The sequence below is a fragment of the Salvelinus fontinalis genome, chromosome 2 (genome assembly GCF_029448725.1).
Source record: "Salvelinus fontinalis isolate EN_2023a chromosome 2, ASM2944872v1, whole genome shotgun sequence".
In the NCBI taxonomy this organism is placed as follows: Eukaryota; Metazoa; Chordata; class Actinopteri; order Salmoniformes; family Salmonidae; genus Salvelinus; species Salvelinus fontinalis.
The window spans coordinates 70,412,140-70,420,899 of NC_074666.1; the positions used below are offsets into that span (position 1 = coordinate 70,412,140).

The following is an 8,760-nucleotide window of genomic DNA, read 5'->3' on the forward strand; positions in this document are numbered from 1 at the left end:
GTAAGCATTTGATGCCGAATTGACTAAATGCAGCTTCTATGGGCTAGTCTCCCATGCCCTTTTAATACAATCAAAGTTCCTTGTGCTGCCAGGGAGCATCTGCCTTTTATTTATAAGACAAATAAGAATATTGTTACTGAATGCAGCTTGTGTGTGCTTTGTGCTCCCTCACCCTGTTCAAATGATTAAAGGAAATACTGCTGGTGAGGAGTGGAACTGGACTGGTGTCTGATGGCCCTGTGTTTTCCATGGTGGAATTACAACCCTTCTTTTAACGGTGTAAATCAAAAGTACAAGAGAATGTGAGATGTTATCGATAATAAATCAATTGGTTTCATGCATTTGTCTGTGTGTGTGTGTGTGTGTGTGTGTGTCTGAATGTGATTGTATTTCGTCATATCGCATACATTTGTGATATAAGACAGGTTAAGATATTCAAAAGCTATTGGTGATTTTTTTACAGTGTTGCATGATGGGAATCTAGTGGTTCACTGATATAATCTAGGAAACAAAATAAACTACTTTTTCACCACTCTGTCTGCAAGTGCATTCCTAAACGGCATTTAACGCAGGTCGATGTGATGTGGTATGATCAGAACACAAAGTGGTTACCTTCAGCCGAAAATGTTGTCACTGGAGAGACTTGCCCTCCACCGATGTGTGTAACTCATACTTACCTGGCAAGGGAGATACTGTGATCAAGAAGGCGGTTCACCCAGGGCGAGGCTCAGCCATTGCACTCCGGCTGTGCTGACCCCTGCGAATTTCCCAAATGTGGAAATCTCGATTGCATAATTTATGGTAGTGGGGGACTGCGTCCGCGCTCTCCCCTGATCGCTTGTTTAATGACAAACCGTTGCTTGGCGCCAGGCTTGAGGATGACTTGAGTCGATTGCCCGTGCTTATGGAGATCTTTCAAGTCAGTTGAGAAAGACACTTTGTGGACCAATTGAAAGGTAGAAACATTTGTTTGTAGCAAAACATTGTTGACATTTTGTGGAAACATCATGTTGCGAAATGCATGACTTTATGTGGTGTACCAAGAGTTTGCCCTTCGCTTACGGCCATACCAGCCTGAATACGCCCATCCTGATTGGAGAAGTGACGACAGGTGCGAGTGTTTGAGCTGTGAGTAAGTGTTTGCTCGAGAGCTATTTTTGTTAATTATTTGGATTTCGAAAAATAATTTTTTTGTTCTTGCATTTGAATACTTTTAAGTTTGGTTAGTCTTCCCCCCTTGCAGTTTTGCTGCTTGGGGGAGAGTTTTTTTCGGATTCATTTTTTGAATTGCTATGACGGACAACATGGAAACGACAAACGGAATGGACAAGGACAACGAAAATGCGCAACGGAAGAAAAATGAAGATAAAGAAGGAATGAAATATGGCAAAGAATACACGGTGGCAATTGAGTTGGAAGGAGAAGACAAGGTGACGACAATGGAACTACTACGAGCAATTAAGGAGGTGTGTGGAGAGGTGGTGGGATGCCGAATGAAAGGTGAGAAGAAGTATGAAATTACGATGAGAAACGAAAGAGGAAAAGAACGTCTAATGGATGGACTACGGATAAGGGACACCAGGATTCTGGCGAGAGATGTGAATGTGAAAGAATTGGTGGTGTCTTTCATGAATCTCCCAGTATACGTAGAAGATGGTGTGATAATGGGCAAGCTGAGTAGCTGGGGCGTAACGGCCGTCTCGGAGATAAGGAGGAGAGTTTGGCCAGGAACGGAGGTGGTTGACGGGACACGATTTTGCAAGGTCAAGTTCACAGAAAAAGTAACATCATTGCCATATTCCACAAGAATTGAGACGCTGGAGGGAGCAGAATACTTCAGGGTAATTCATGACAAACAGGTCAGAGTGTGTCGTTTGTGTATTCAACCCGGGCACATAGTTAAAGATTGCCCTGAATTTAAGTGTTTCAAGTGTGGCAATCAAGGCCACTATGCGAGAGAATGTGTCGGAGAGAAGGAAAGGAATTTCTGTGGTGGATGCAGAAAGAGATTGGCGGAGTGCAACTGTGGAGAGGTTATGGCTGAAGAGGGGAGTCAAGCACTGTTCGAGGAAGCAGTTGTATTGTCGCAAGAAGGAGAAGAAGATGGAGGAGAGGATGTGGTGGAGAGTGGAGAGACGGAGGAAAGAAGGGAGAAGAAGGACCAGAAGATGAATGAAATTGGGAGCAGTATGGATTCGGAAATAAGAAGAGGGAGTTTTCAGGAGGAGGGGGGGAGTGGATTGGGGGGAAGCACGGGGGACTCACAGGTTTTGGGGGAAAGCACAGCACTAACAAGTACCTCGGGGGGTGAAGAAATGGAGAGGGGTTCGAGTTTGATGACAATAACAGAAACGACAACGACGGCTACACATGAGACGGAGATGAACACGGGGAGCACAACGATGACAATACCAGAGACGGAGATGAACACGGGGAGCACAACGGATGTGGGTGTCAAGAAGTTGAGTTGGCTGGATAACATGGTCTTGGAGGAGATATCGGACACGGATGATGGGGAAAAGATTGAAAGAACGAGGGAAGGATACAGAAAGAGGAAAGCGGGGGGAAGAGGGGGAGAGAAAGGGTGGAAGAGGAAGGAAACTGGATAACAGGTAGAGGATAATGAAATTATATTTTCTTATTTTCTTATTTATTAGAATGGTAAATATAATGTCAATAAATGCAAATGGTTTGAGAACAATGGGAAAATTTAATAGAATAGTACAAATGAAGAATTCAGATATTTTATGTATTCAAGAGACGCACTGGGATAATGTATGTGTTTCAGAAGTAAAAAAAATATGGAGGGATTTTATTTATGTAAACAATGGCAGGGGAAATTCAAGTGGGGTTGCAATTTTATTAAGGAAGGATGTAGTAGAAAATGTGAAGAAGATATATAATGATAATAATGGGAGGATTTTAATTTTGGATTTTGAATATATGAATAGGGTTTTTAGGATTATAAATATTTATGCGCCGAATAATGAGATAGAGCGAAAGAATTTATTTTTAGGATTAGGGAAATGGTGCAAGGGTAACTGTATTTTAGTAGGGGATTTTAATGTTAAAATGAATAGACTAGATATGAAAAGAGGAGCTATCTTTAGAAATGACGTTTCTAGGGGGGTCTTAAGGAAGATTATGTTTGATAACAGTTTGATTGATATATGGAGGGATGAGAATCCGAACAAGAGAGGTATTTCTAGAAGGCAGGTGGTTTTAGGGGAATTGAAACAGACGCGAATAGATTTGGTTTTAGTAAATGAAGGGTTAAGGGATTTTATAAAAGATATTAAGTATGTTTTTACAACTTTTAGTGATCATGCTGCGTTGGTATTTTCTTGCGGAGTAAGGACACCTACTAAATCTGGTGGGTTGTGGTGTTTAAATAATAGCTTGCTAGAGGAGGAAAATTATATTGAGATGATATCAGAATGTATTGGGAAAGCCAAAAGACAGCAGTTAATGGAGGAGAATATGGGGTTGTGGTGGGAGGAGCTGAAAATCAAATGTAAGGAATTGACTATAAAATATGCAGTTAAGAGGAATTCTTTTTTGAAAAAGAAGGAGAGGGAGCTACGTAAGAAGGTTCAACATGAACTTGAGTGTATAGAAAAGGATGAAGATCATGGGGTGGAGGATTATTTACTGGCTAAGGATGCACTTGATGAATATGAGAAGAAGAAATGTTATGCGGCGATTGTAAGGAGTAGAGTGCAATATGCGATAGAGGGGGAAAGGTGTACTTCATTTTTCTTGAATTTAGAAAAAAGAAGGCAAGAGAAGATTTATATTACGGAGTTAATTAATGATAAAGGGGAAAACCTGTTGAGGATGGGGGCGCTGTTGTGACTATTTATGCTAATCGTGTAATTTTTGAAACGGCTTCCCACAAAATCCTTGATCGTACAATATGCATATTATTATTATTATTGGATAGAAAACAGTCTATAGTTTCTATAGGAGTTGAAATTTTGTCTCTAAGTGGAACAGAGCCCATTCTACAGCAATTTCCCTGACATGGAGTCAGATTTCAGAAATTTTGGCCACTTTTCTGGAGTCAGTTAAAAGGGCACTGTTATTGCTATGACTATACGGACACTGCTTACGTCTTCCCCTGGATGCCTTTACGTGATGACGATTTCAATGGGGTCGATTGCGCGTTCACAGGCACTATAAATTAAAAAACCCTGTAGCTAGCAAGTCTTTTCTTGGTGCGTAACGCGCGTGGAGGACACCGACCCGCTCCTGTTCCAAGCGTTAGTTTAGCCTGTTATATTTCTCCGGTCATCTTTTTACTCGTTATAGGAGTTAAAAACATCATAAGGTAGTTAATTTAAAGCGTTTTATAGCAATTTATATCCGTTTAGTGCGATTTTGGGACATTTATTTTTGAAACGCTGTGAATAGCTGGGCACGCTTTTCAGTTCATCCCGAACGCAGTTGGCATTTCCACATGGCAAGAGGACAGCTTTCCACCAAAAGACAATTACTCCCAAGAAAGGATCCTTTGCCCAAGATACTGATGGAAGAACAGCTCAAAGTAGGACATTTTTATTATGATAAATCGTGTTTCTGTCGAAAAATGTTAGTGGCTTAGGACGCCATGTTTTTTGACGTAGCTTCGCTTGGCGCAAACTGTATTGAAAAGTAAGGATAAATTAAAAAATGTAATTCCGCAATTGTATTAAGAATTAAATTGTCTATCAATCCCTGTCCACCCTATATTTTTTAGTCACGTTTATGAGTATTTATGTATAAGAGTAGATCACTGTCTAAGTGGCGCAAGGACATTTTCTGACCAGCTGAGCTACATTTCACATTGTCTAACCATGATAGTGGTGGCTAAATATAAACATTTTCGATCAAACTCTATATGGATTGTGTAATATGATGTTACAGGAGTGTCATCTGAAGAATTCTGAGAAGGTTAGTGAAAAAATTAATATATTTTTGGCGATGTTGACGTTATCGCCCACTTTGGCTAGAATCAATGCTGGGCTGCTATGTGCTATGTGCTATGCTAATATAACGATTTATTGTGTTTTCGCTGTAAGACACTTAGAAAATCTGAAATATTGTCTGTATTCACAGGATCTGTGTCTTTCGATTAGTGTATGCTGTGTATTTTTACGAAATGTTTGATGATTAGTAGTTAGGTAAACACGTTGCTCATTGTAATTATTCTAGTCCATTTGAGACGGTGGGTGCAATTGTAACCTATGCCATCTACCTGAAATATGCACTTTTTTCTAACAAAACCTATCCCATACCATAAATATGTTATCAGACTGTCATCTGATGAGTTTTTTTGTTGGTTAGGGGCTATAAATATCTTAGTTTAGCCGAATTGGTGATAGCTACTGGTGTTGGTGGACAAATAAAAGATGGTGGATTATGCTAATGTGTTTTTAGGTAATAGATGTACATCTTTACATATTGTGTCTTCCCTGTAAAACATTTTAAAAATCGGACATGTTGACTGGATTCACAAGATCTGTGTCTTTCATTAGCTGTATTGGACTTTAATGTGTGAAAGTTAAATATTTTAAAAAAATATTTTTTTTGAATTTCGCGGCACTGGTTTTTCAGTGGGGGGGGGCGGGGTGTGCCGCTAGCGGCACGCTCATCCTAGACAGGTTAATGATTTGGTGGAGATTCTGGATTCGGTCGAGAGATATTATGAATGTTTATTTAAAAAAGAAGAGGTTAATGATTCATGTATGGATAAGGTGCTTGATCATGTGGATACTAAGTTAACAGAAGGGGAAAAAAACATGTGTGATGAAGATATGAGTCTAACTGATATTAAGGAGGCCATATTAGCTGCTAATAGCAATAGGAGTCCGGGGTCTGATGGCCTAACTGCGGAATTTTATAAAGCTTTTGCAGATTTGTTGGCTCCACTTTAAAAAAAACTGTATGAATATATTGAAAAGACTCAAGTGGTGCCAGATTCGCTGGCCACAGGAGTTTTAACCATACTGTATAAAAATAAAGGGAGTCGTGTAAATTTGGATAATTATCGACCGTTGACACTTTTAAATTGTGATTATAAGATCTTAGCCAAGGTCTTAGCTAATAGAGTTAAGAAAGTTATGGGAGGAGTAATAGCAGAGACACAAGGATATAGTGTACCAGGGAGGGATATTTCTGACACAGTGGGAACAATAAGGGATGTGATAAAGCATATGGGGGAGGAAGGGGGGTTTGTGATGAGTTTGGATCTAAATAAGGCTTTTGATAGAGTTGATCATTCCTTTTTATTGCGTACACTTGGGAAATTTGGTTTTGGTGAAAGAATGATAGGTTGGATTAGATTACTGAATGGATCTGCAAGGAGCAGAGTAAAATGTAATGGGATTTTAACAGATTCTTTTCCTCTGGAGAGATCTGTTAGGCAGGGATGTCCGTTATCAGCTGCTCTTTATAGTTTATCGGTGGAGCCGTTTGCAGCAATGATTAAGGCAAACAAATTAATTAGAGGTATACGGATACCGGATGGGGGGGAGAGTGTTATACAGCAATATGCGGATGATACTACATGTACTGTGATAGATGTTGAAAGTGTGAAGAATGTAATGGAGTGTTTTGAGGTATATGGCAAGGCATCAGGGGCAAAACTTAATGTTGAAAAATCTGAAATAATGTATGTGGGGATAGATGAAAAAGTGGACTGTGGATTCCCTTTCAAAAAGGCTGAAGGTTATATAAAGACTTTAGGGGTGGTTTTGGGGGTGGATAAAGAAGGGACGAGAGATGAGACATGGACTGGGGTTTTGAATAAAATAAAACATACTCTATCCTATTGGAAAGCAAGAAAACTGTTTTTGAGGGGGAAAGTGGTGGTGATCAATTCATTGGTGGCATCCAAATGTATCTATGTTTTAGGTTCGTTGGATATGCCACAATGGGTGTTAAAAGAATTCAATGGTTTGGTTACAGAATTCCTATGGGAGGGAAAGGGGACTAGGATTGCAAGGGCAACTCTTATCTCGGATTTAAAGGATGGGGGGTTGAAATTGGTGGATTTGGATGTGAAGAGAAAAGCAATGAGAATAAAAACTGTGCAAAAATACTTATATGGGGAGGTAGATTATGGATGGAAAAGGTTCTTTAAATATTTTTTGTACAGAAGTGGGGGTTGTGAAGAAAGTGGATTATTGATGTCATGGAAGAAGGATATGTTGGAGGGTTTGCCTGAGTTCTATAAGGAGGTGTTCTTGGCATGGGGGGAATTTCTTCCTCAGGTTGAGTACACATGTACAAATAAGGACAACATATTTAATCAACCTGTGTTTTTGAATCCAAAAATAGAGAGTGGTGGGAAGGTGTTGTACAACAAATTGTTTATGAAGGCGGGGTTAATATTAGTAAAAGATTTTCTTTATGAGGTAATACCTGGTTTTTTAAGGGGGCAGGCAATTCTAGATACTGTGTGGGAGTTTGATGATACAGTGGAGAGAAATGTAATATTAAAGATATACGAAAGAATTAAATTATGCATTCCGGGTGAGTGGATAAAAGTGATAAATGGGGAGGGGGAATATGAGGACTTGTATGTGATGCCAAGTCTCTATGTGGGTAAAGGATTGGGGAAACAATTATTATCAAAAGTAACACAGAAAAGAATGTACAAGTGTATGTTGAAGTCTGTGTGTGTGAGGCCTGCGGCTGAGAGGATGTGGAGAAAAATGTTTATTGATTTGGATGTTTCTTTGATGTGGGAGAATTTGGTTTTGTTTGGGAATAAACGAAATTGTGAGAACATGGATTTTATGTTACGGCATAATCGTATATACACAAATATTATTTTACATCAGATAAACCGCGATGTACGGCGGGAATGTGATGTGTGTATGATGAAGCCAGAGTCTTTGATGCATTTATTTGTTGAATGTCCATGTCTGACAGATTTTTTCAATAAAGTAAAACTTTTGTTGTGGAGGCACTGGAGAAAAGAGTTTATAGAAAGTTTTGAATGGGATAGATTAATATTATTTGGAGTAGTGGGGAAATGTTTGGGTGTGAATGTGTACCTGTTGAATCTTGTTTTGAGTTTTGTGAGGTATGCAATTTACTGTAGAAGGAATATGAAACATTTTGAAGGGAAAAAGGTAAATGTTTGGGTAATCTTTAAAGCAGGTTTAAGAAAGCAGGTGGAATTAATGTATAATGCAAAACTAGAGAAATTTGAAAGTATGTTTATAAAGGGGAGTACTTTGGTGTCTATGGAGGAGGGAGGAGGGGGATTTAGGGTTAACTTCTGAAATGGTGTATGCATAATGTTTATTAGATTATGTATTTTAAGTTGATTAGTGAATAAGGATGGTGTAATTATGTTTTATTTGTTGTAATGTATTGTTGATTTTGTTTTTTTTGTAATATGGGTTGTTGGTGTTTTGGAAAATTGGTTTTGTTTCTGATGTACAGGGAGTGAAATTGGTTGAAGGATTGTTGGTGGTTATGTGATTTGGTTGTAAATTACTTTGACATTTTTTATAATAAAAAAAAAAAAAAAAAAAAAAATACGCCCGATCTCGTCTGATCTCGGAAGCTAAGCAGGGTCGGGCCTGGTTAGTACTTGGATGGGAGACCGCCTGGGAATACCAGGTGCTGTAAGCCTTTTGTCCACTAGGGGGTGTTGCATTATTTCATCAGCAACACTGCCTCGTAGTAAGCATTTGTTGCTGAATTGACTAAATGCAGCCTCTATGGGCTAGTCTCCCCTGCCCTTTTAATACGATCAAAGTTCCT

General features: G+C 39.1%; 1 non-coding gene across 1 annotated transcript; it reads left to right on the forward strand.

Annotated features, from left to right (window-relative positions):
• Nucleotides 1–669: 669 nt before the first annotated feature.
• Nucleotides 670–833, forward strand: LOC129833979 (U1 spliceosomal RNA). Its single transcript, XR_008756158.1, has one exon. It is a non-coding gene; the product is annotated as a U1 spliceosomal RNA (small nuclear RNA).
• The last annotated feature ends 7,927 nt before the right edge of the window (nucleotides 834–8,760 follow it).